At 30.0% G+C, this 27,622-nt stretch overlaps 1 protein-coding gene across 2 annotated transcripts in view; it reads left to right on the top strand.

The window, feature by feature from the left end:
• Positions 1-27,622, top strand: part of LOC107446083 (fatty acid hydroxylase domain-containing protein 2) — a 73,035-nt gene that overhangs the window by 30,677 nt on the left and 14,736 nt on the right. Inside the window, exon 1 of one of the 2 annotated variants that reach the window (XM_016060630.3) lies at positions 26,903-27,087. The exons of the other annotated variant lie outside the window; for it this stretch is intronic. The gene's annotated coding sequence lies outside the window, so the exon portion shown is untranslated. Of the gene's footprint in view, positions 1-26,902; positions 27,088-27,622 lie in introns of those variants that run through there. 2 annotated transcript variants of the gene reach the window in all.

Consider the following 27,622-nt stretch of genomic DNA (forward strand, 5'->3'; position numbering starts at 1 on the left):
CTTCTATTTCCTAAATTAATCGAATATTGAACATTTGGATTCTAAATTACCTTAAGCCTAGGTCATCTAAAATGCTTTCAAAGCATTAGGATTTTTAAAAACTAAAGTAACGAAACATTTACTTAGTAGAAACTAACATGTACTACCAGTTTTTTCCCATTGTTGTTTTTCATAAAAAGATCACTTTTTTAGTAAACTCTTTAATTAGAAAATGGATTGTTCAAGTTAGTTAGTAAAGCATTCCCACAACAGCCCGTTGTGGGCCTGTAGGATCATGGATTTTAAGGATCATGGAGGCTTCACAATTCTGTGATCAAAAGTATGCTGGAGCAAATATTGTCAGCATTGCTCACAATGCCGCCATTGCTACGCAAACACGCTGGTACAGAATTTAAAATCTGATGTAGAAGAAGACAGAAACTTTTCTGTTTTATAAAAAGAAAATTTTACGAAATATACAAACTAAACTAAGTTTTTAGAGGAAGATAGCAAATCAAAAGGAAGGCAACGAAGCAAATGGCACGCAGAGGTGTGTGGACGTCTGGGACAAACTCCTTGGTAATATGCCCTTGGAAAAAGCGAGTATAATCACTGAAAGAGACCAATGCAAAATTTTTTAAATAAAAAAAAATAAACACTCATTAAAAAAAAATGGATATTTTAATATAAATCTCAATCCAGACTTTTAATTCATTTTTTTATGTTAATTCAAGGGGAAATTAATCTATGGTTAAAAATTATTTCCAAACGCGATATTCCTCTTCAAAACTTTATTGCCCGAAAACTTCAATATTCAATTTATTTTGAAATTGAATTACTTTCGACATGAAATACTTTCCTTAATCCAAATATTTACCAGATATAAAGTTCAACTTCATGTAAAAAAGAACAATATTTTTTTTTTGCTCATATATTAAGATATAACGAATAAATTCATAGTTTTGAAATTGCAAACATCCTACTTACTACATTCTTTAAAAATTTTAGTTAATTTCAGCTATAAAAGGTTCCATAATTATTGGAAATTGAAGGGAAAAACGACTTGAAATGATGCCATGTATTGCTGAACATTTACTTTATAATTTACAATGAATCATAAAATAATTCGTTGTTCCTTTGGATTCGATTGCCATTTGTAAATATTTTTAAAACCATTTTTGTTTACATCGTCGCTGCTTAAACTTTTTTGCTATGATAAAATTTTAATGCTTTTAGAAATGTAATTTTACCTTAGGCGTCGATTGGATGCTCTTTTTGGCTAGATGCCGAGAATTGTAGCCAACTTGCAACCCTTCCCCGTCTGCATCTCACAGAAAAAAAAATATAAATGTTTATATATTCTTAATAACTTTCGAACTCTTTTCTACCTTTAACGACTTAAATTTCTGTTATTCATTGTTGACGCATACTCAGTGAGTTGCAATATGATGCAACCTTTATTTTACCTCCATGCTGGTTACAGTACTCATTAAAGCAACAATGCTGGTTTTTTTATCTCTAAATAATCGTAAATATAGTAGTTAGGAGATAAATTTTTAAGCTTGCACTGTTACAATACGTAAGTTATGAAAAGAGAATGGAATAAAATAGCATCGTAGAAAAGAAATAGAAAATTCTCATGCAAGTAGATAGTGATATCGAAAAAAAATAATGTAGCACGTGATATTATCGAATGCACTTTTGTTATCAAGTTTACGTTTAATTCAAATTTTAGATGATTCAAATACTTTTACAATTCGCTTGAGTTTGACTGCATGAGTATTTTTAATAAAGAATAGCTTGAAATATCTTCAGTAAGGTTATAGTTCGCCAGTCAAATTAGAGCGCTCTCTTAACCGGAATGGGTCAAAAATATCAAAAAATATTGCTATAAAGTACAAAATTTAGCTAATTATGTTTAAAAATGACTAAATATTTTTAATAATGACGTTTTAATTCTTGTGTTTCATTATTGATCATTTGAGCTATAGTGTACAAAAGAAACAAAAACGCAAGTACAGACTGCGCAAAAAAAGTTAAACACCTTAATAACTTTTAATGTCATTGTCAGATTTATACATACTAGTTCAAGGGACTTAAGAGGGGCGAATTAATTTCAGCAGACGATATATTAAGTTACGAAATCAGACACAAAAACATACTTTCTCTGAATTAGCATAATTTTTTTCGATGAATTTGGTTGGCAGCTGCAATCTGGAACATATGGCTCCAACAGTTTAAATGAAAAATCTGTCGAAAGTTAAGACCGATTTGATTTAATTTCAGTTTTTGCGTATTTTTCCTCCTGAAAAACGTTGTTATCTTTAACTTTTTTTAGCTCTCAAAAACTGTAAAACCTATTTGCTTCAAATTTTGGATTTTTTTTTTCATTTAGAATTACGTTTATTAAACTAATGTAAAAAATTTTATAATTTGATATTACTTTTTGTAAATTAGTATATCGAATAATAAAAAAATTATAAATAATTTTATGAAGAAATAATTTTTTATCGGATTGTGCTTGAATAAACAAGTTTTATAGTTGTGTATGAAACTTTTCGATTCTTTTAAAGCGTTCAAGAGTTATGGCAAAACACGCTAAAAAGGAAATTAACATTAAGAGTTCCAAAGCCTTTCCTGCCTAAACTAGTGAGACCACATTTTATTGCGGCTACCCTCTCCTATAATTTGAGTATCATAAACCTCAATCCACAGAAAAAAATTTATTTTCATTTATAGAAACTACATTTTTTCATCTAATTTTGTGCTATAAAATATCGTTTGCACTTAATGGGATACTTATAAGTAACGTAGTGTGAGTATCTGGATCCTGATTGGTTCCTGAAACGCAGCATTTGTTTACGCTAGCAACTGTTCTTTCCATACTATTGCGAGTTAGCCAATATCGTCAAGTCAAATAATTCTTTTTGGTGACTCATTCCATATTCTTTCACGATGATTCTTTCACAAAGATTTTAATTCTTTCCCAATATATTTCTTAATTAACTCGGAGACAGACACGTAACCGTGTAAATAGAACACAAACTAATTATGCATCGAAGTTGCCAGGTACACAAAACAAAAACATATCACGGTCACAATAAAATATTTAAGCAAATATTAAATCTGAGTTAAGTTAAAGACGTTAACGAGAAAGGATTATATTTTAGTAAATTCGATGTATTATATGGAATTGTATCTAATTAACTTCACGTTAATTAACATTCTAACTTATGTGGAGAATCTTAGATCGCCTTTAACACGGCATCCTGTTTACAAACTATCTGCTGGTGCTGAGGCTATAGATCACGTGCGTGTGTATCAGTGATCGTCTTCTTCTCGAATTGAAGTACCCAATTAGTATATTTAAGATTAGTCTCTCAAGCCATTATGATTGAGTTTTAGTAATCGAAGATACGCTCATCATAAAAAATTATTAAGGTGTTAGATTTTTTTTTCTTTTCGTGCTGTTCAACATTTAGTACATCAACACCAATTGATTAGAGAAAGATTTACAATTAGCCGGTAACTCCAGTTTTTTCGATGTGAAAGCTGGTGGTCTATTTTTTTTTCCCCATCACAGTCAGATTCTGCATTTTACAAACATTTGATCAAAAACAAATCAATTCTAATTCATCAGTTCAAATTAGACTGAAACATTTTTTTAAATTCTATTATGGATAGTCCAAGATTATTTTCCATGGAATTCAATAAAATAATTTTAAAAAAGTTGAAAAGAAATTTTGCTCTAATTTCGGACTAATGTTCGTAATAACAGTGTTTTATGCACGCTTTTTTACATTAAACTTGCCATTTTGAAAAAAATGTATTCGTTAAACCAGAGAGTGTTAAATGAGGGCATGAAATAAACGAGTTCAACATGTACTTAAATTATTGTTACTGTTGATATAAACGTTCAACGTATTGGTTCATGTAGGTAAAAGTAGACAAATAGAGGTAAATCATAGCATATTAGAGTAAAAGTATTTTGCATTACAAAAACTGTTAAAAAGTCTTAAATTATATTTTTAGCATTGAAATAATTAAGAAATTTTATTATAGTAAATGGTTTTTAATATTAGCACTCTTAAAAAAGTATGAATAAACTGTCTTGAGAAAGTATGAAACCACACTGAATTGTGAAAAGTACCATTTTGATGGATAAAGAAAAGAATGCATTCTTGGAAATAAGTAAAACAAAATTCTTATAACTACTAAACTACTTTTTTTCATTAATTCCGATACTAATATAAAACATTCCCGCAACAACCCATTGTGGATCTGGGAATGGTGGAGATTAAAGCCCCACAATTTTGTTACTATCATTATAACAACAGTAATGTATTCAGCATAGCACAACAGCCGCCTTTACTTCTTTGTCCCCATCAATATCAGTTCCGCTATTAAATAGCAAAAGAAAATCCATCATGAAGATATTAGATTTATTATAATTATAAACTGCAGAATTTTGCTGCAAATGCATGGAAATTCAGTTGAATGCATATTTATTGATTTTCATGAAAAATTATATTCAATAACAAGTAACTTGATTTTATTATTGCTAACTAACTATTTTTGCCTTATTTATCATTCCTTATATCGGTCAGGAATATATTTTATAAAATGTTTGGGATAATTTCAATTAAGTTTTATTGCAATTCATAAATATTGTCCTTTTAATAACGCATTTTTCACAGCTTTTCCTAATACGCTAGCGAATTGAAATCATTATGGGGATTAGCGATATCAAAACTTGGTTTTATTTGGTTATAAATCAGAAATTATTGCTGAAAATTCCATCCCTTTAACGATATTAGATGAAAATAAATTTTTTATTACTTTCAAATAAGGGATAATCAGATTAATGTGTCATAAAAATAGGAGATTTTAAATGAAATATTAACTACTTACTAACCTTTGAAATTTTTTAAAACAATAAGCTTCATGTTCGGAAAAAATGATTTTTTTAAAGTATTTAATATGTATTTTTTAACCGCAGAACCATCATCAAAGAATTATTTCTTACAAACAAAAAAAAATTAAAAGAAATTTAAATACATCTATTATAATCGTTTTCTGGAACGGAATTCCAAGTTCTCCTTGTTCACCTTGCCTTCCAAGCTGCGTCATTAGAATGCATAATTGCGGATCAGAGTCCTTGATAAATCAAAAGAAGATTAATAGAAGGTGGAGCAAATCACTCTTCTTTATTAGTTTGTGCGCCTATTTAGAGTCCAGAAGGTCTTCTTTAATGCTCGATATGATGTCCCATCACCCAAAGGCTATGGCGGATGAATGCAGGAAGCGGAAATCAGCGTCTTCCAATATTTATATATTTTCTTCCCCGAAAACCTTTATTCTACAAGAGCGTCTTTTGTAAAACTACGTTTTCCTAACAGTGACACTGATAAGGAAAGACAATTTAATGTCGTTTAAGAAGTTGGCTGATTTCTCACTTGCAGACGACAACTGTAAACGTTCTATTTAGAGATGATCCGTTGCTATTTAATGTAACGGTCATATTTTTGGAACAACTTCGAAAATATTTTACTAACACTAATAAAAAAGAAAGGTAATTTAATTTGATTTCAGTCTTAGATATAGGTTATATTTCACTTGCAGACAACAGTACTCGTTCTTTTTAGAGATTGTTAGTTATCATACATTTTTTGGAAANAAAAAAACCCTTTTTAGGTTTACATGAAAAGGTTTTTGTTGGGTGAAAAAAACCTTATATTGCTATCTGGGAGAGGATCGATAGCTCTCAATTGTTTAAATTATCTTTTAAGTTGAATTAGGATCTTGAAACAAAAATAATAATTTATTTAGAGACCACTGTATTCATCCTGCTTAGAGATGAGTGTTATTTAAGGAAACAGTTACATTTTTGGAACGGTTTCCAAAATATTTTACTGACCCTGATATGAGAGATAATTTAATTTGCTCTTACGTGTTGAGCCATATGTGGTATCTTACTTGCTAACAAGTGCAAACGTTCTTTTTAGAGATATACACTTGTTATTTAACATAGCAAATAAAGTTTTAGAACTATTTTGAAGATATTTTACTAACACTGATAAAAAAAAAGGACAATTTATTTTGATTTAGTGCACTAAGACATAGGTGATATCTTACTTGCCTTTAGAGACGAACGGTGATTAATATAACAGGTATATTTTTAGAACCGTTTCGAGGATATTTTACTAGCATTGATAAAGAAGGACTATTTAAAGAATTTGTTGCTCTCAATCGTTTAAATTGTCTTCCAAATTGATTTAAGGTGTTGAAACAAAACTGATCTATTACTTATAGACAACTGTACGCATTCCGTATAATAAACGATCGTCATTTAAAGTAACAGTTATATTTTGAATTTTTTCAAAGATATTTTTCTAACACTGGTAAAGAAAAACAATTTAGTTTAAGATGTTGGTTAAATAGTAGTTGGTTTAATAGTTTTCACTTGTAGTTATATTTTAGGAACAGTTTAAATGATATTTTAATAACATAACACTGATAAAGAAAGGCAATTTTATTTGAAATATAAGAAATTAAGACAGAGGCGAGATGTTTTACTTACAGACAATTGTACGCGTTCTTATAATAGATGGCAGTTATTAACGTAACTGCTTCACTTTTGGAGCTCTTTGGACCATATTAATTACTAAAAATGAAAAGGAAAGAAAATTTAATTTGATGTAAGAAGTTTGGACATTCATGATATTTTTTACGTAACTGTTAGTACGTAAGCAACAGTAAAGTATTTCATCGATTCATGTAACTGTTATATTTTTGAAACTGTTTGGGAGAAAATAATGTATTAAAAATTAAAAGAAAAGAAAATTTAATTTATTATAAAAAATTAGGAGATTGATGATGATTTTTTTCCTTCTTTTTTTAAAATGAATTTTTTTAGCTAAATTTTTTCCGCTTAATTTGAGCGTAATGGCCGGAACATATTCCTTATAATGCCATAATGCAGATGTAACATCTGTGCCAAACTTGTGTCTTATTATATTTGACGTGCCGTCACAAAGCTACTATTTATGTACGACTGACTGTATCGGAACTATATTTTTGTTACATAAGGCCAGCACGTTTGATGTAGAGCCTGTCTATATTTGATTGAGTTATCCTTGCAGAAATGAATCCACATCAAGCATAAGTCATAACACTGATAACTTTAGCCTTGTCCTTTTAATTAGACCGCTGCAATTAAGAGAAAATTATGATGAAAACCTCGTGTATGAAAAATGTCTCCTTTTTTTATCTGATATTTTGTGTTGGGCAACACATCTACGCAGGCAGCAGATTCATTTTGTATATTAACATGAGGTAGTAATGGCTAAAAGTGATTAATATATTCTTCATCGGATGAACATAAAAAGGATTTAATTCTCAATCTGCAGTTTTCGTGCCCTATATTTAGTGGTTTCTCTGTTTACTAGAAACCATTTGCTTGTTTCCGTTTTCCCCCCGTTTAGTAAAGCAAACATTTTAAAATAACTGCTATTTGGTAAAATATATTCTACCAAAATAAAAACGAGTTGCACAAAATTTAAAAATAGTATACAGTGCAACATTTTGAAAAAAATGTAAGTCTAAATGTAAGATGCGATCCATAAAATGTGACCTAGGATCAGGCTGGCTATAGATCTTAAACTGCATACGCCCTTTAGGCCCCTGCTTATTCGCTGAACACTCCATTAAGTGTGGCCCTAGGACGTCATACTTCTTTTTAATGAAAAGGATGTTGAAAAAATTTAGTGCAGTTTTAGAATATATTTAAAGTTGTTTTTCTATTCTTACCACGGTAAATTTTTGTAGAACTTTATACAATGAATCCGAATTAAGACCTAAACACATGTCTCTATTTAAATTACTTCATGGAACAAAATCGCATCCTAGTGCAAGTGTAATGTCGGTGTAAACAGCTTGAGGCCGCTCCTGATAAATTTATGAATGAAAGAGATCCATCAAAAAAATGGAAGAAAAAATAAAAGAAATACATATCAGGGCAAAATGACATTTGAACTTTGAATTTACGAATTATAGAACAAAAATACACATTTGTTTCCTGTCATGTAGGTATATTATAGATAATGCTGTTTTGCATAAATAAATGTAATTCTATAATTTGTTTCAACAAATTTAATTTTCTAAAACAGAAAATTTACTAAATTATCACGTCGGTTAAAAAAGAAGGCTTACAAAAATGGAACAAAATATCTAGCTTGTTAAAAAACGTTTGAAATTCTCAGTAAATTTCGCAAATCAAATGACAGAAAATCGAACAAAGTTATAGTTATTAAGCCGAAAATAGATCATTTTTAAGGGCTCATTACTCAAGTGCCTTTTAGGCCCCATACTCGCAATCTGACCCTGAAGTGACCCAGCACTAAAATTTAATAAAACATCGAAATACCTTGTGTAGAGACCTTAGTCGGCAAAGTTCACGGCTTATATTTACTTCATTAAAAATTATTCATTAAAATTAAATTTGTCCGAACTTGTTTAATTAGCAATTTGATTTTAAAAAAAATTAGTGCACACTTAATAAAATCTTTATTTCAGTTGTAAAGTTAATAGATTTGAAACAAAATAAAAATATAAAAAAATCGTGTTTTGGCTTCCTTAAACCTTTTGAGATGTTAAAAATCAAATAAAATATATTTTTCCGGTAGTAATGCGTCATTCATAACAGTTTTAGATACCAATTTGATTTTTAATTCAATTTAATTTGCAGGTTTAATGTGTGATATTTTTCAGTATATTTTCAGTACCTAAGTAAAAACTTTTCCTTCAATTTAATATTAGTCATAAAAGGTACCAAAATTTTGCTATACACTATATTTTATTGTTATGATTTAATAAAAACTGCACATTTTTAATTAAAAGAAAACGCAACAAATACAAATATAACAAAACCCCTTTCATTTTATTTCTTTATTCTTATTCCTTAAAAAGTCTCACTTACTTTGAAATGTAGCATTTATTCGTCAAAAGTACAAAAGTACATAAAAGTAAAACATTTTTAAAACATTTTTATAAGGACCCTATATAACGTTTCTGTAAATTTTCTTAATCATTACTTTATTCTAAAATTGTTTTCAATTACATAGGTGCAAAAATACTTTGTAGAAGTTAACAAAACTAAGAAGTTAACTAAAAGACTTAACAAGGGGAAAAAAACTTTTTTTAACTTAATGGTACTTCTTAATGCGATGTAAATTGTTCAAATTAAATATTTTAAACAGTTTTTCGCTATGGAAGTATCGAAAAAAAAATTTTAAACAACTATTTTATAGAAAATTGCTGATTGGGATGGGGATTCACATAAGAGTTACCCCCTCAATATCGGTAACTAAAGTAAGCAGTAATAATTCAATTTCAGGCTTATGTTGGCTAATAATGAGGTAATAAAAAGGCTTAAACAAATGTACACATTATGCCCAAATTAAAACTACGAGAAATATTTCTCTTACACTTTTAGTGTTTCACTGGTATTTAATTAACAATAGGTTTAAGATGTTTGATTTAATAATTGAATTTTAGTTAACAAGTTTAAGCAGAAAAGTATAGCGTCTTTAACCGATTACTACCGGCTATATAATAACAACGATACCTGCATACATGCATAGATATACATTTACATAGATTTACATGCATAGATATTTTTTGAAAAAAAAATTTCTGGTTGCCTTTAGAGGAAACAACAATGAGGTGAAAAATATAGAAAAAAAATCAAAATAGAAATAATATCAATGCAATAATTCAACCATAAAATTACTGCTCGAAATTACATTTTTAATTTGGGTAATTTATGTTATTAAATATACAAATTTATGGTTTAAAGTTAAGGTTTATGAAGTTACCTTTAAAACACACACTGACTTAAAATACATGATAAAAAAAAATAAAAAAAAACTTCACTAAAACATGGAACTGAACAGTAGTTGTTCTGTTCAGTAGTCGAAATTCAAGAAAAGTTGGCAAAAAAACCATAAAATAAAATCGCCAAAAAGTATTAAGCATTAATGCTTCTCTGCCAATAAATGTATAGAAAATAACATAACATTATTCCTCAACACAATATTCGAATTATTAATAGTGTATCATCCATGCAAAGTAGGAACATGTCTAGAAAAACAAATTTCGAAGGTGACTTTTTGTTACACACTTCTAGCAGAGTTACTTCGAAAATAATTATTCTTTCATTATTGTTATTAATTTTTCATGTTTTTAGAATCCTTAAAATAATTATTCTAAGCTAACCTTGTAAATAATTAGCAATCTTTATGCAAAATTGAATGTGATTTATGAAAATAAGTTCCCCCTTATCATTATGAAGAAACTTAATGATCTTTGCAGAATGAGGGGAAGTAAAAAATGACAGCACGAAATTGCCCCTATCATGGTTAAAATGTAGAAGAAGTAAATAAAGTAACTTTTTTCTAATTTTATTGTAAAAATTACAAAAAAAATAAATTAGACATGATTTTATTGTTAAATAAAAAGATGTTGTTTTCGTGTCCATGGATTTTCAGATAACATCAAAAGTCTGGACTATTGCGGCCGCAATCTTCTACTTTTTCATAGAATTTCTGAATTATAATGCTCAAACAAACAGCACTTAAAAAAAAAAAAAAAAAAAAAAACGTTTTCAAAAATAATAGCCGCTTGAATTAAGGATAACTAATAACAAATATGGTGTTTGCAGTTTTAGTTAATATTAAGTTATTTAGAAAATATAAAAATATTTAGTTATTACTTGAATATACTACTAAAAAATATTTAGTTATTACTTGAATAATTTTCTAAAAATAAGGTTAGCCTTGTTTAATATTTTAGTATATGAAGATCAATCTAAATGTTAAATCAAGCGATTATTAGTCAATAGTGATCAGCACAACAGATTAATAGACTGGCTTGACTGACAAACTTCTCAACAGGCTGTTGCCCAAATGGCTTTCGTAACTTTAGTATAATGTGCCCGACCAGTGGCCGAGTGGTGTGACTGAGAAGTTGTGGGTTTGAATCCCGCTCAGAGCATCTCTCTCTCGCTCTCTCTCTCTCTGCCCTATAAACGGGTTTATGGTTGTGTGACGTGGTCGACGCTGCTCCAAGCAGTGGCTACGCCATAGGTGCACACTGGGTAACGAGAGGAGAGTAAACAGTTCTGGTGCTTTCTGAGGCCAATGGACAATAGTTCAAAATGCCCGCCATTAAAAAAAAAAAAACAATTTTTTATCGCTGTTTTCGCATGAACATGTTAGAAAACCACTATCAACTTCATTTCAAAATTTAAATATTCAATTGATGTAATCAAAAAAAAATATTAAATCATTCTTAAAAGTTACCAAAAAATGAAACTCGTCAGAGCATATTGAAAATGAACCTTATTTTGAAGACATTTTCACTGAAAATAATGTTAAAATAGCTCGATTTCATAGTGGAATATCTATTAGTTATAGAAAATAATTAAATTCATTGGAATATATAATGTATTTTTTTTGTATATTTTGTATTAAAAATCTAATTAATCAAATAAAATATTTTAATAAATATAATAATAATTTGTTTAAAATTAGTGCATAAGAATTGATATTTTATTTATTTATTCATTGTATTCTCCAAATGCATTGTAAATTTTAGATAATATATCCATGGTAGTTATATTTACATGTCATCCTTGAATATACTGAACAATAAAAATATAACTTTTTTTATTTATGCTTAATTAGACATATTCAATTTTTGGCATTTATACTCGCTATTTTTGATCCGCTATTTTGAATATCGAAATTCTAACATTAGATTCTAAATCAGAGACTTCAAAAAGCTATGTATTGATAAATATTAGAAAATATAATTGAAGTATCGGTTTTAGACAGCTTTTCCAAGTTCCGACCACTGTATGATAGCGTGAAAGTTCGCAAACTCAGTTCTCAAACAGTGTTGCTAAAATCAGTGTCCGAAATATACCCAGCAAAATAGTTTTAGTCACTCAAGTGGCTTTCATAACTTCAGTGTACATTTAATTTTATCCATGTTTACGCATAAACAAGTTAGAAAATCACTATCAATTTCATTTTAAAATTGAAATATCCATTTGATGTAATCAAAACGTTCAGAAACTCTAGTATTTAAGACGGCATATTTATTAACTGTTATTTTCATTCCGTTATAGTTCAATAATTTTGAATGGAAATTGAAAATTTCAAACTACTATTTTTAAAAATGCAAAATATAAACTTACTTTTGCTTTTCGATGACAAAAATACTTCAAACAGCCAGAGTTCTGTATAGTCAAATAAAGATTCCATTTTTTAATAACCTCTAAGTCTAATCATGCATTTTTCAGCACATTATCTTCAATAACAGTAGATATTAAAGCATTCTTTAAACCAGTCCAAAAATGAAAATCATCTGAGCATGTTGAAAATAGACCTCGTTTAAATACATTTTCACTGATGCAGCATTTTTAAAAGAATGTTAATTTACCAAGTTATAATGTAAACATTTAAATCTCACCAATAAATAACTTTTGAGAGAAATGTATCGTTATGTAAAGAACGAAAATGGTTATTTCAAAACTATTTCGCAATGCATTTTTATATAACTTCGGAAAAAGTTTCAAACAAAAAATCAAAACTTCTAAATCGTCTGATTTATAACTTTTTCTGAGAAAAAGCAGACGATACTGAACACTTATTACTTACTATTTTGATTTTTCTGATGACTATTTTCTTTACTAGCGATTCCTAGCAGTTTTCCCCCTAAGTTTTATCTACAAGTTCTAAAAATTTTAACGAGTAACTTAACTAATATTACCTCAAAAGGATAAGGAAACATTTTTTTCTCAAAAAAATATCAGCCACTACAGAGTACTTATAAATATAAATAAAAAAATATGTAAAAAAATATTGATTTCCGAATAAATACTTTGATTCTACAATTTCTTCTTGCTCATTTTTTAAGATCGAAAATGTTAGTTGCTTTTTCTTCTAATTTATTATTAATATGTAATGCGTGAAAGAATGTAATTTTTCAAATAAAATGAATTTGGTGTCTCAAAACTTGTGTAGATGATATAGAATATTTTTCTAGCGATTACGATACGATAATACAATTAATAGTTCATCGAAAAGCATTTATGCAGTTATTATTCTTTTATTTTTCTCCGTATTTATTCCCTTATTATTTCAAAAGGATTAATAGTGCATGGCAAATACATAAGTATTTATTGTATTCAACCAATTCCTTGTACTCAACACGGAATGATAAATTTAAGAGCAGCAAGATTGAAGAAATTTAAAATATTAAAGTTAAATAGCAATTAATTTCAGCTACTAGAAATGAATCTATTTTATTTTCATTAATAATCAATATCCTTTAAATCAAAATATCTAGGCATAATATACCATTAAAATCAAATAACCAGACGATTTCGAAGAACTTATGCATAGAATCAAAAATAATTAAGAATACGATAAACACATAATCTAATTAGTAGTTCAACTTATCGTTACAAAGAGCGCTGTATACGTTAGATTGGAAAGTGTCATTTTCCCGCACTATGAAAAAAAAATGCGTCACTCTTTTACTTACTCCAACATTATAGTGGGAACTTCTTAAATACTTCTCTGGGGATTCAAGAGTAGAGCCTATAAGTTATACATGTATCACTCAAGCATAATTTACTCATTTAAAAATAAAAATAAAAAGTGCCAAATTCTAAAGAAGATAGCAAGAAGAAAGCTAAGAAAATTCGATATTTGCCATGCTTGCCAATTTTGAAGGACAATTCTAACTTAATGATCACCTTACATTTCGCGCTTAAATTTAAAGAAATTATATTATTTTTTTCTCTGATTTAGTCTTCGTGTGTATCTCAAATAACTTCTTAAATATTACTTTAATTTTGTTGTTTTTAATGTACCACAAGTACACGATGAAATTATCAGCTTCTGAAAGATTAACATTTTTGAAGAACTTACTTTAATTTCTTTTCCCATCAACAATTAAATATTATAATTTTACATAAAAGTTACTTTAGATCGTAATAAAACATAAAAACTCAGTCTAACATAACACTCAAACCTAAATAAGAATAATTATAATATAGTTTAAAAAAATTAAATTTCTGAAATTTTATTGGCACGAATTCTTTTCTTTTTCACACTTTGTATCTGGCATTTTTGATACAAAGTATTTTTTTCACAAAACTTTTGCTGCATACACAAACAACAAAATGTGAATGTTTTTTTTCTTTTCTTTTAGTATTAAAATTATAAGGCTAATTTTCCTGCACCTCCAATATTATGTATATCTAAATTACGAAATTATATTTTAAAAAAATATTCGAAAAAATTTGGTTGATTTAAAAGAATTTTATATTAAAAAAATTCAAAATTATAAAATTTCTGAAATGTAAATTTTTATGAGTTGCAACATGATATTGAATTTATGTGTATCTTTTAATAGTTAGCAATAACGTGAATGTTTGTATAATTAACTGAATGTGAATAATTGTAAATAAATGTTTGTAATAATTAAACATTTATTGCATCTTTAAAATCTTCATCACGACTCTTAGTAATATTAAAATTACTGAGTCAGAATATAAATTTTAATTGACTTATCAATTTTTAATTAACTTGGTTAAAAAAATTAAAATATCAGTTCAATTTTTTAAAGATAAGTACTTGTTTTAGTTTTAGCAACTAGATTATGTTTAATTTAAACGCAGTACTCTGCTAACCCACCTGAGAGATTAAGTTATGTTTACCAGGGTTATGTTATGTAAGTATGTTATGTTATGTATGGCATATTTGGAACTGTAAAAATATATTAATAAATTAAAAAATAAAAATGTTTTATTTCGTAAAAATGTGTTTATAAATTCATTATTAAATTTTAAAAGATTTTTAAGGGTTTATAATCAAGCTGCTTAACTAGCAGAAACATAGTCATATCTAGTATAAGTATTGTAGAGACGGAGGGAGTAAAAGTTATAACTTCTCTTACTTTTCTGTTATGCATTAAGTAATATCGTCAACTATTGATAATAATTAAGTTGCAAATCGGCCAATAGTTCAATAATTATTATATTCATGAGTGTATTTTATTCATTTTAGTTACTAAGCACTTTAATTAAATAATTAAAGCAATGAAAATGAATAAAATACATTCATGAATATAATAATTATTGAACCATTGACCTTATTGCAACTTAATTCTTATCAACAGTTGACTGTATTACTTAATAAATAACTCTTGTATAAAATACGAATAAAAGTTCGATAGCTCTAGAACCCTACTAAGCTAAGGTGTTTTTAAACTGTACATAATTTGATGTGATAAAAATAATACTATCATCAAAAGTTTTCCCTGAAAGAATTAACGTTAGAAATTTTTTTTGCACATTTCAAAATATGGCTGTTACAAGGCATTTCCTAGTGTGTTTTAACTAACACATAAATTAAATATCTTAATAGAATTTAACTTCATTCTTGTTTAGTAACAATGTGGAATAAATTTTACAAGGAGACAGTTGACGGAAGTCAAAAAACGTATAATGACGCGAAACTTAATCCACGTGAAATCCTTCTGTTTACGTCTGTATTTATTTACCTCGGACTTTAGGGAGGGGGGTAGGAATCGATATCTGCCGTCTGGCTGCTTCCCCAATAACTGAAATGAACTTTCCCTATATCCAGAGTGCAAGAGCACTCGATTATATATATGCCGTTACCTGGGCAACGACCGTAGATATTTCAAGCTGTAGACAACGGTTGTTATGGTTACTCTTTTTGAATGATGTCTAATACCGTAGTAATGATAGCAAGCCCTGTTTGTAGTAAAGCGTGGTTCAGTACACGCCCCAACGCCAATCGATATTTTTATGCTCACTGACTGCCATGCCTTGCATAATTGTGCTGGGCGGGAAATTCTCGCCTTTTTCCTCCCCAACATTTTTTTTTCTCTTTCTAAATTCAAATTAGGTGAAATTGATATTCATTGTGCTTAAATAAACGCTTATGTATGATGTGTTAATCCATATTATTGAATAAAGTTACTTGATTATGGAATTATGAATCTGTATTAGAAAATCGGATTTCTGCCATTTTATTCTTTTAAATTTCTTTGAAAGTAAATAAGTATTTATTGCATCAAAGCAGCAATATTTTAAAAAAAAAAAATGCCTTTCTATGGCATAAATGCTCTATTAGTAAGTAAATAAAAAATTATTTTAAATTATAAAAATATTATTATACACTTCAATTGCCATGAGCTAATTTTGTTTACATCAATAAATATCAAAACAGCTCTTAATAATTTCGTAGTTAATAATTAAAATTACAAATATATTTGATGAATGCAATGCCCATTCATTTAATTCGCAAATACGATCCGTCCACCAAACACTAGAAATAAAGAAAGAGCATCTTATCTTCTGCATCTTAATCCTGCATCCGATCAATCTAGTTCTACAGAAAGAGGACTTTCTTTGAAAAATCTTTATATGTGTCGTAGCGACATCTATTGTGAGATATATAAAGTAATTTCTAACCCAAAGAATTCTCTTACAAATGTTCTCAATGAAATTAATATTTAGAAACAGTATATGTTTCAGAACAAGTTTTACACACATCCACTGTGTTTTACTCGTTTGATATTAATTGTAGTTTAAATTGTATTGTAACCTGCCAGTTATTAAGGGTTCCCTCCCGTCATAACTAGAAATTTGATTTCAAATTATCAATAAATTGTTATTATTTTTAAAAAAAGTTTAGTTTCACTTTTTACTGTAGAATTTCAGGTTAATAAATTATATAAAAATAGGAGAAAATTGGAATAAATGAAAAAAAAATAGAAGAATTTAGAAAAGCATTCATAAATCATACCAAATGCATCACAGTGTAAAAAAAATTGATAAGAATTAAAATAATTGTAAGAATTAAAAAAGTCATTACTAAAAGTTGATATGTGGGCATCCCGCTTTCGCGCATCCAAAAAAATGGAAAACATTGATAATATAAAAGCTTTATTAAAAAAAAATATGAAGATAATAGTAAAAATCAACATATTTCGAGTTGCCAGCTCAAAAATAAGCGGACATTCTCAAGTCTCCCTACACACGTGAATGTGAAACATTGTTTACACTAAAATAAAGTAAAGACATAAATTTAAACAAAACTAATTTTTTCAAATATTTTATGAGAAATTTAAGTACAAATATGTTGCATCTAAAAATATTTTAAATGCAAATACTTAAAAATTGCTCTCTCCAATGTCAACAATGCAAGGGGGGAGGGGGAGTAAAATAATGCCTATATATAAGTCAATATATTTTTGGGACTTAAATATACGCATTATTTTCATTGTATTTCACTTTTGATCAAAATGACTTGAAACTTAAAAGTTAGGATGTTATTGAAAATTACAAAATTACTTATTTACTTCAAGTACGTTAGTTTATGACGTTGCGAGATTAGTTTAAAGTACGTATATGCTGAAACTCGAGAAAGGAATTAGGAAAAATTGTTTCGAAAAATAGATTACGAAAAAAAAAAGTTAAGTTAAATTAAAATTTCAAATCAATAAAGCTTATCTTTCTTTATAGATACTCGACACTTGTTAAAACTTGCATGAAGCAAAAATATATCAACATTTTAATTTAATGTTTGTTTTAAAAATCATTATAATGTTTTTAACTATTTAAAAAAAATTATGTTCCTTAATTTGCATCGCTTTGCCAAAAAAATAAATAAATAAATAAAAAATAAAATAAAATTTTTTTTTATTCTTCTAAGAGAATGCGATGTTTTCTTTTAAATTATCAGCATTAATGTAAACATCGTAAGTTTCTCATAATATAATTTTACAACTTATGGCTATGATTGTTGGTTATAGAATAAAATCTCTTATTCGATTTACTCCAGTATAAACTAACAAAATATTTGAAAAGATTAAATACTTAAAATGATATGGAAAGAGAATTAACGTTATGAGTAAACGTTATAAATAATAGTTTCCTTACGTTCGATCAAAAGTAATGTACATTTTATGTTTTTATTTATTTATTTGTTTATCGTTGAAAAAGAACTGATTGTTGTCGGTAAAATAAAGTTCGGAAAAGTGTAATACTTACTGTGTAGAAAATGGAAAAGGGGGTCACGGCCCTATGCATCGGAATAAAGAGGGCATCCAAATCCTGACTAAGGACCTTAAAACTCTGTCATTTTTACTTTTAACAGAGTACTTGACTCCAGCAAACTGTTTTATTAACAATAGATTATTAAGATCAAGGAGGAAAACGGTTTATGTCCATTTTTAATGAAAATGGCGATTGGGTTCCTCTTGAGTATTTTGAAGATTACTAAGTTCTGACAAATCAATAACGAGGAAAATAAGTTCTCCCCTATAGTTATTACACAGTGAAGACAGGCCCTTCTGGAGGAAAACAATTCCTGTCCACGCATAGGCAAGAAGAACAAAGAGGGACGACGGGAAGACAAGTGAGGAATTATTGGTTTGGAAAAAAATTTGGAGAAAAACAGTTCTCGTCCAAATTTTATTTTTTCTCAATATCAAATCAATCGACAGATTTAACGTCATGTTTTAAATATTTTAGATATTGTAGGTAAATGCTTATAACATTCATGTGTGTTTTTATATTTAGGATTTCAATCGAATGCTGGCTCCTGGGAAATCAGACCAGAATCAGCTTTCATGGACATAAACCATTTTTCCCTTTAATCATCAAATGGTTTTTGAAGACTCCCCGTGTAGTAAATGGTAACTGATGCACTTTAAATCTTTCTAGTCACAACGTCCACCATGTTCACATAACAAATCATACCTCTGGGAGTACTGATCCAGGAGTTTCCTTGTCTTCTGGATCGGTTCAACATTACAAGGCGACATAGTTCAACATTAGTAGTCACAAACCCAAAATTGGGTCAGCTGTTCAACGATGGTTGTAAAACAAAACAAAATGAAGTTATAAAAGCCGTGGTGGCTCAGGGGATAGAGCGTTTGCCTTCCAATGAGGTGNCTTCCGCAGAGGATCAAAATTGTGATGGCATGTCTTCGGATCATCCACCGGGATGTTTCCCAGACCGTCGCCAATAGCCCATTGTGCAGCTCTAGTGCGACGTAAAGTAACAACAACAACAAAATCAAATTCTTACATGTTCTGCAACACGTCACGGTCAATTGTAACAAATGCTCTCATGATCCTTCCTTCGTCGTAATTCTGCTACATCACGTGGTATGGGATCACGAAAACATAATCTCTTAACCCCATACGAAAATCGCAGGGAGTCAAGGCTGGAGAGGGCGGTGTCCAAAAAGGAAGTCTATTGTCGTCGTCCAACCCGCGTCCATTCCAACGACGAGCTTGTAATTTAGGAAATAACGAACGTCTGCCTGATAATGAGAAGAGGGTATATGCCCCATTTGTTGATAAATAAACGGCGCATAATCTTCCTGTTATGGTAGCATTAACCACAGGTACAGCATATTAACGAAGGAACACAACCGCATGAGCGAATGCCAAGTGGCAAGAGTTCAATTTAGAGCTGTATGCAAAAAAGGTCAGCTGTATACAAAAAAGATTCACATATTGAACATCTGTGAGGAAAAAACTTGTTCTGTAAAAATCAAATTAAGCAAAATTTTTTGATGTGAGAGTAATATTTTGTTTATTATAAGCTTTCCAAACACAGGGAGAAATTGTGACACATATATAAACAGCTGCACTGTTAATAGGTATATCCATAATTGTTAATTTTTAATAATTTTTTGTGTTGTTAAGAATTTTATATATTGTTATATATTTTGCGTACATTTTTTGTTAAAATTTATATGTTGTTAAAAATTTGAATTCCTGTAAAATATTTTTGATTTGGTAAGTCTAATTAAATTACGGAAATTGATTGAGAAAATTTCTAATGCTCACATGCAAAAGCATTTTAGAATATTTGAAGTGGGGGGGGGGAATGTTTGTACATATTTTTTTGATATATTTCTGAATATTTTTCCAAATTGCAATGTTTGTTGCATCCACTGAGAAACTTTCTGCTGCCCTCCTTGATTTGCTGAATGTGGAAAAGTCGTTTTTAATTGGGGAAAGTAAACAGAAATATTACTTAAACGTTCTTCTGGTAAGGATCCCAAATAGATGGCATAAAGGAGGTTCTAGTGGTCTTCCTCTACATGTAACGCAAATGCTGGTTAGTTCCATCAAAAAGTCCTCCACGAAGGCAAATTTCTCCCAATACTCGATCCCGGAGTTTCTTTGTCTTCTAGATTGGGTTTAAAATTACAAGATTACGGAGTTGAACATAAGTAGTCGTAAACCCGAAAATTGGGTCAGCTGTTCAACGACGGTTATAAAATAAAATGGAAAATAAAGATGAAGGGTTCAAAACGGTTTATGTTCATTTTTCATAAAAATGACGATTGGATCCCTCGTGAGTATTTTGAAGATTACTAAGTTCTGACAAATCAATAACGAGGAAAATGAGTTCTCCCCTATAGTTATTGCACAGTCAGTGAAGACAGGTCCTTCTAGAGAAAAACAATTCCTATCCACGCATAGACAAGAAGGACAAAGAGACGAAGACGGGAAGACAAGTGAAGAAGTATTGGTTTGGGAAAAAGTTTGGAGAAAAACAGTTCTCGTCCAACCCGATTTTTAAATTTTATTTTTTCTCCTCAATATCAAATCAATTGACAGATTTAACGGTTTGGTTTAAAGTTTTTAGAGAATGTAGGTAAATGTTTACAATAACAAATGTTATTTTTATATGTAAGATTTCAATCGAATGCTAGCTCCTGAAAATCAGACCAGAATCAGCCTTCATAACCATAAACCATTTCTCCCTTTAATCATCAAATTGAAGACTCCCGGTGTAGCAAATGATAACTGATGCACGTTAAATCTGTCGAGTCACAAAGTCCTCCATGTTCACATAACAAATCATACCTCTGGGCGGGTACTGATCCAGGAGTTTCCTTGTCTTCTGGATCGGTTCAAAATTACACGGCTACGTAGTTCAACATTAGTAGTCGTAAACCCGAAATGGGGTCAGCTGTTCAAATATGGTTGTAAAACAAAACAAAATGAAGTTATAAAAGCCGTGGTGGCTCAGGGGATAGAGCGTTTGCCTTCCAATGAGGTGAACCGGGCTTGAATCCCAGCAATGGATGGTCGATACGAATTCCGCACCCGGCCAGTACAGATCACAGTGCTGACGTAAAATATTTTCAGTGGTAGACGGATTATGGATTAGAGTCCTCTTGCCGACAAGCTAACCATAGAAGGTTTTCGTGGTTTTCCTCTCCATGTGACGAAAATGCGGGTTTGTTCCATCAAAAAGCTTTCTACGAAGACAAATTTCTCCCAATGCATGATCCACGAGCTCTCTTGTCGTCTGAATTACAAGTTTGATAAACATTGGTAACATTGGTTTAATACATGAATAACATTGGTTTAAAATTACAAGGCTACGGAGTTGAACAATGGTAATTGCAAACTCAAAATTGGGTCAGTTGTTCCAACGACGGTTATTTTATAAAATAAGATAAAATGAAGTTTTAGACATTTAAATTTAAATTTTCTTTGCATTTAAATAAAAACATTAATTTTAAAGCAATTTTCACTTACATTAATAAACATAATTAAGAAACATAAAATACGGATTTGGGTCCTTTTATTAGCGTTTTCCAGCTGCAATGAATACACACCTTTTTCTTTTTTTTTTACAAGAATTTAATCGATGAGTTTGCCCTGGGAACTGGTATACAAATACCCTTACACACTATCGAATACGTAGTTCATATATCAAGCTAAAATACGCAAAATCCTGACAAAATGTAGTCTATAGTTTAAAACTGCAATCCCTGATTATGTTTACGCAATATTAACAAAAAAATAAGTGGAAGATGGGTACGTATGTTCTTTTGATTAAACCAAAATTGACAAATCAAGAAGAAATTACAACACGTTTGATCATAAAAAATGAATAGTTGTTTTGTAACAACATAATGCAATACATAATGTAAACAGTATTTATCTGGGGTGAAATTAATGATGTCCAAGCCCGTTGACAAATGAGAGACATGCGTGACATCTTTGCATTTCCCATCTAATCGAAACATTCCTCCCGCATCGATAAAATTCAGAGAGATAAGATAGTGAGGAAATTTCCAAAGATGCACCCAGAGGTGAAAATAATCGATAAACAAATAAATGCATAAAATAAAAATAATTCTAAAATTGTCTATTTATTTTACTCCCCCTCCTATATGAAATATCATAATTAATAATCGTACTGTCATGTGAGGCTACTTCGTGCAGGATTTCGCAGTTTTTGAACTTTGACAAGTAAAAAAACTATGTTAATTCAAAATTTAACGATAATATAATCATAACTGGACTCAGACGAGTAAATTTGATCAATATTTGCATTATTTGTTTGTAATATTTACAAATAATAAGTCAAAACATACCTTGCACAAAGTAACCCCCAAGTGGGGCTACTTTGTGCAGCGATAGGAATTCAGTTTAATAATCATGCTTTAAGTAAAATATTGATATAAACTTGTTGAAAAAGTTAATTGTTGACATTTTTAATAACAAAAACATCGCGATATGTAAAGATATTAGTGTGAAAATAATTTTTAGCTCTAAAAAACCATTTTTTATAAAGAATTTTTTCTTAAAAAGAATGTTTATTTCAAAACATTTGAGTTTAAACAAAAGGAAACCATATACATTTTTGAACATTGAAATAGATGAAATTTCAAAAATAATAATTATTAAATATTCATTAACATTTATAATATTGATAAATTTGAGCATAACACGCTTGAATGAACATGACAGAACTTGCTCTTCAGTTTCTGCAAAATCACCTGATGTCCTATAAAATATATTTTTATGTGTTAAATCGTTTGATTAATTCGTTAGAAAAATTTTTGTAGAAGAAAAATAATAGTTTACCAGCACGTTTCACGCGTTTCTTGTGAATTTTATTAGAGATAGTATTTCTGTGGATTTTGTATTTCCGAGAAGCTTCTGCAATCAACATGCCACCAGCAACTGTTTGCAAACATTGCTGCAGCTTTTCTAAAGTGTAATCACGGTAGTGTAGCCAGGTATTTTTTTTTATAACGTCTGACCATTTTTCTGTCGAAAAAGAAAAACGAATGAAAATTTGCACAAAGTAGCCCCACAGTGCACTTTTTTTCATTTTCCGTTTATTTGTTATTAATTTTCAAAATTTTTTAACGTTAACATGATATAATTGTTCCTTAATATATAAATAAAAAATTTTGCACTTACGATAATTGTTTTATCAACGTCTTTGCATTTCACAGTTAAAGTTTCCACGCACACTTTTCGACGTCCGACGTTCTCGGAAAGTTGTTGACATTGGATAAACAAAACACACTCTGAGATTGTTTTAAAATTCGAAAAAATGTTTGTAGTAATAGAGGAGACTTCTATCTTCAAATTCCACACATTTTTAACGTGAAAAAAACATAATACTGAATAGCAGCACTTGAAAAGTGCCAAATTCGAATTTGCACAAAGTAGCGCCACATGTATGACGCTACTTTGCATACTACGCATGTATGATGTAGCGTATCCTTTATTACTCCTTTACGTGAGGGCAAACATTTGCTTAGCACAGAATGGGCAACATTTTTTATTTAATATATAGGATTTGTAATAATTTTCTCCGAGGTCTGAAAGCTTATGACAAATAAAATATTACCTATACATCGGCGAAAATTTTACTTTACTGATTAAGAAACGATTTTACGTTTTTTTTTCAATTTCAAATGACAAAATTTCAATTTGTGAACCTTTGGAGATGTGGCAGAATCCAAGTCTAAAATCAAATTTTTACCACATGTTCTGCAACACGTCACGATCAATTGTAACAAATGCTCTCGTGATCCCTCCTTCATCGTACTTCTGTTAAATCACGTGGTATGGGATCACGAGAACATAACCTCTGTCGTAGCCCCATAAAAAAATTGTAGGGAGGTAAGTTTGGAGAGTACGGAGTTAAGTCTGGGGAGTCCGACCAGCGGCCAATCCAAAGACGACGAAGGACGTTCGTAATTTAGGAAATAACAAACGTCTGTCTGATAATGAGAAGAGGGTATAGTGCGACCTTCAGGAGAACTCCTGCAGACATCAGTCTCGCGTCGTGGCGGGTACCATGGTTACGAGGGAAAATCACATTGAATAGGGGTGTGGGGGTGAAAATAGTTTGGTCTAAATCTTAGCGTAGGTCGTCGTGAGTAAACCAATCGACCCCTTCTTTCCTCTATTTAACCCCTATTAAAAATGTGCTCTCGCTTGTTACCATAGCAGCAGACAGCCCCAGACTTTCAGTCTGGAGGAGTTCCCATCAAAGCCGCACTACCCATTTGTTGATAAATAAACGCCGCATAATCTTCCTGTAATGGTGGCGTTAACCACAGGTGCAGCATATCAAAGAAGGAACACAACCTCATTTGCGAATGCCAAGTGGCAAGAATTTCAATTTAGATTTAAAGCCAGCTGTATCCAAAGAAGGTTCACATATTGAACATCTGTGAGGAAAAAAAACTTGTAAGTAAAAATCAAATTAAGCAGAATTTTTTGATGTGAGAGTAATATTTTGTTTATTGTAAGCCTTCCAAACTCAAGGAGAAATTGTGACACGCCCAATATATAATCAGCTGCACTGTTAATAGGTATATCCATAATTGTTAATTTTTAATAATTTTTTGTGTTGTTAAAAAATTTATATATTGTTATATATTTTGTATAAATTTTTTATTAAAATTTATATGTCGTTAAAAATCTGAATTCCTGTAAAATATTTTTGATTTGGTAAGTCTAATTAAGTTACGGAAATTGATTGAGAAAATTTCTAATGCTCACATGCAAAAGCATTTTAGAATATTTGAAGTGGGGGGGGGGAATGTTTGTACATATTTTTTTGATATATTTCTGAATATTTTTCCAAATTGCAATGTTTGTTGCATCCACTGAGAAACTTTCTGCTGCCCTCCTTGATTTGCTGAATGTGGAAAAGTCGTTTTTAATTGGGGAAAGTAAACAGAAATATTACTTAAACGTTCTTCTGGTAAGGATCCCAAATAGATGGCATAAAGAAAAAAAACTTCATGTCGATTTATAATTCAGTAAAGTCCGTATTGTCTAGTAAAATTAGACACTTTCTTCGAAAAAATTAATACCTAAATTTTTTCATAGAAGACTTCGCTCTGAAATTAAAAATGAGTCTTGAAATCTCCCCCATTCTCCTCTACTCGTTTCTCCCTCTTCAGAGAGAAATAGAGAAGGTAATTTGAGGAGATTTTAATTCTTTCTAGACAGGCAAGTTAGATAACGTTTCCTACTAGTGTTGCGTAAGACGTAACTTCCGTATTCTAAATTTTAAATGTTATAAATTATAAATAAATTGCGCTTTTTAAATAAAAAAAGTGTTTATTCCTAAAACCCCACGCTATGGAACAACGCATTTTCTATGTATTTCTTTTTTTCCTCGATTAACTAAAAATGAGTCAAAAAGGCTCATATTTTTAAAGTTGCAAAAGGTTTCTTTTCCATAAAAAGTAGCAATTTTAAGACTTTAAAATTATTTTTGCTGTTGACTCGAATTTTTAAAGCATTTTAGAAAATGAACATTATTTCTCCATAGGGAAGTGAAAAATGTCCCTAGGTAGCGAAGAAAAAAGTGTACATAAGTACTCTTTATACTTCGAAGTAGCGATCGCGAGAAAGGACTTTTTATTAATGAAAATACTTTTAATATTTTAATTATTCATTTTAACTCGAGAATCTTATTCGCTTAAACGCGAAAATTCCATGGTAAAAAAATGCCTAAACTTGTTTAGTTAACTACACTAGAGGCGTAAATGGACAAAATTGTACTTTTTATACATAAAACCTTTATAACTTCAGTTCTATTCGTCCAATCAACTCGATGTTGATCCTGTGGTGTAACTACCACTACAATAAAACAATTCCAATTCACTAGTATATAAGACGCATTAACTTGATTCTATCTTGGGACACTTTTTGATAGATGAAGGTTGACATCGTCGGTATTCCAACCCCCACATTAGTGACCTGCGGACTTGATCAGAATACGCCTATCTTGACATAACGCTCACTTCGATTTGAGCACGCCTACTTCGATGCATGGTACATATTGAACAGTTGACTTGCTATTTGTCCCTGCGACATTGTCCTCTTCGCACTGTTGTTACTCAGTCTCAATCACACACCACTGAAGCTTGTACACACTCGACTGCTAATAACAACACAGGAGCGACCACGTACACAACCGTAAACTTAATAAAGCTCTCAAAGTCAGGTGATCTTAATACTGCTCTCCCGGTCCATCGCCAAACGGCAATGAATCAACTAATGATATCAATTCATCGAATTCTATCCCATATGAAATTCTAGCGGTTAACGCAATTCTATCTTCATATACCTTTTGTTAGATTGGTGGAAATCTTTATCAGCGAAAAACTTACGAATCAGGTTCCTGTTTGCATGCGATTTCTTTTTCATACAAAAAAACAAAAAAAAAAACACATCCAGTGTGAGTTGCCCTTTTTGCAAGGAAATAAGTAATCAAGCAACAGACATTAAAGTCCTTTTGAAGCATTCCAAACAAGCATAGAAAGAAAGGTGCATTGCAAGATTTGAATTTGTATTTATTCGCATTTTCTACAGAAAAAATCTGCATAGATTTCACTTCCTTTTGATTCAGACTGGCACTGCTTCAACAGCTAATAAATTGCATTAGGGTTTTTCATTGGCCAACTCAGTTGCGATGCCACTAGATCGCCTACTTTTAACCTGAAATTTAGTGTGTTTCAAAATTTGATGGCAATGGTATGATAAAACAACAAAAACAAATCCTGAGGTTCCTTATTGCGTATTGAAAATGTCAAAAAATCTATTGTTTCGTCGATATATCAGTTTTGATTTATTTCGTTGAGTTAAAAACCATTTGTCGTGATAGGTGCAGGTTGTTAAAATCTGCTCTTGTATAAGTATGCAATGCTTTTTAAATCATAACCGTTTTTTTAATATTTTTCACAACTGTCAAAACGTTCTGTAGAAATCGTACGTTCTTTAAATAAAAATTTCCCTCTGGAAATTTTTAAATAATAATAATTTTATTAAACTTTGTTATCGACTTTTAATATTTCCCCACAGATATTTTAAAGTTGTCCTTCTCATTATATTTTTAGAATGTTTACTTTTATTTCATTACGGATTCATAGCTTGCTCGTATGAGTTAGATTCTTTGAACACTTAGTTCTTAAATTTTTATGATTATTGTTTTATTACATCTTTTTCAGTCCCTAGATGTGCATGTAATGTATACTTTGATATTAAACTTACGCGGTTGCTAATAAAGGTATTCTCAAATTCGTTTCCTCTTCGTATGGTTGAAGTTTTAGTGATATTAGTATCACTATAAAAATAATAAATCAATTCTTCTGTTTCCGTACGAAAATTTCTTGTGTGAAATTCTTTATTTATTACTTAAAGTTATTTCTATTCCTATAATAAGGCTTTCAA

The sequence above is a fragment of the Parasteatoda tepidariorum genome, chromosome 1 (genome assembly GCF_043381705.1).
Source record: "Parasteatoda tepidariorum isolate YZ-2023 chromosome 1, CAS_Ptep_4.0, whole genome shotgun sequence".
Classification (NCBI taxonomy): Eukaryota; Metazoa; Arthropoda; class Arachnida; order Araneae; family Theridiidae; genus Parasteatoda; species Parasteatoda tepidariorum.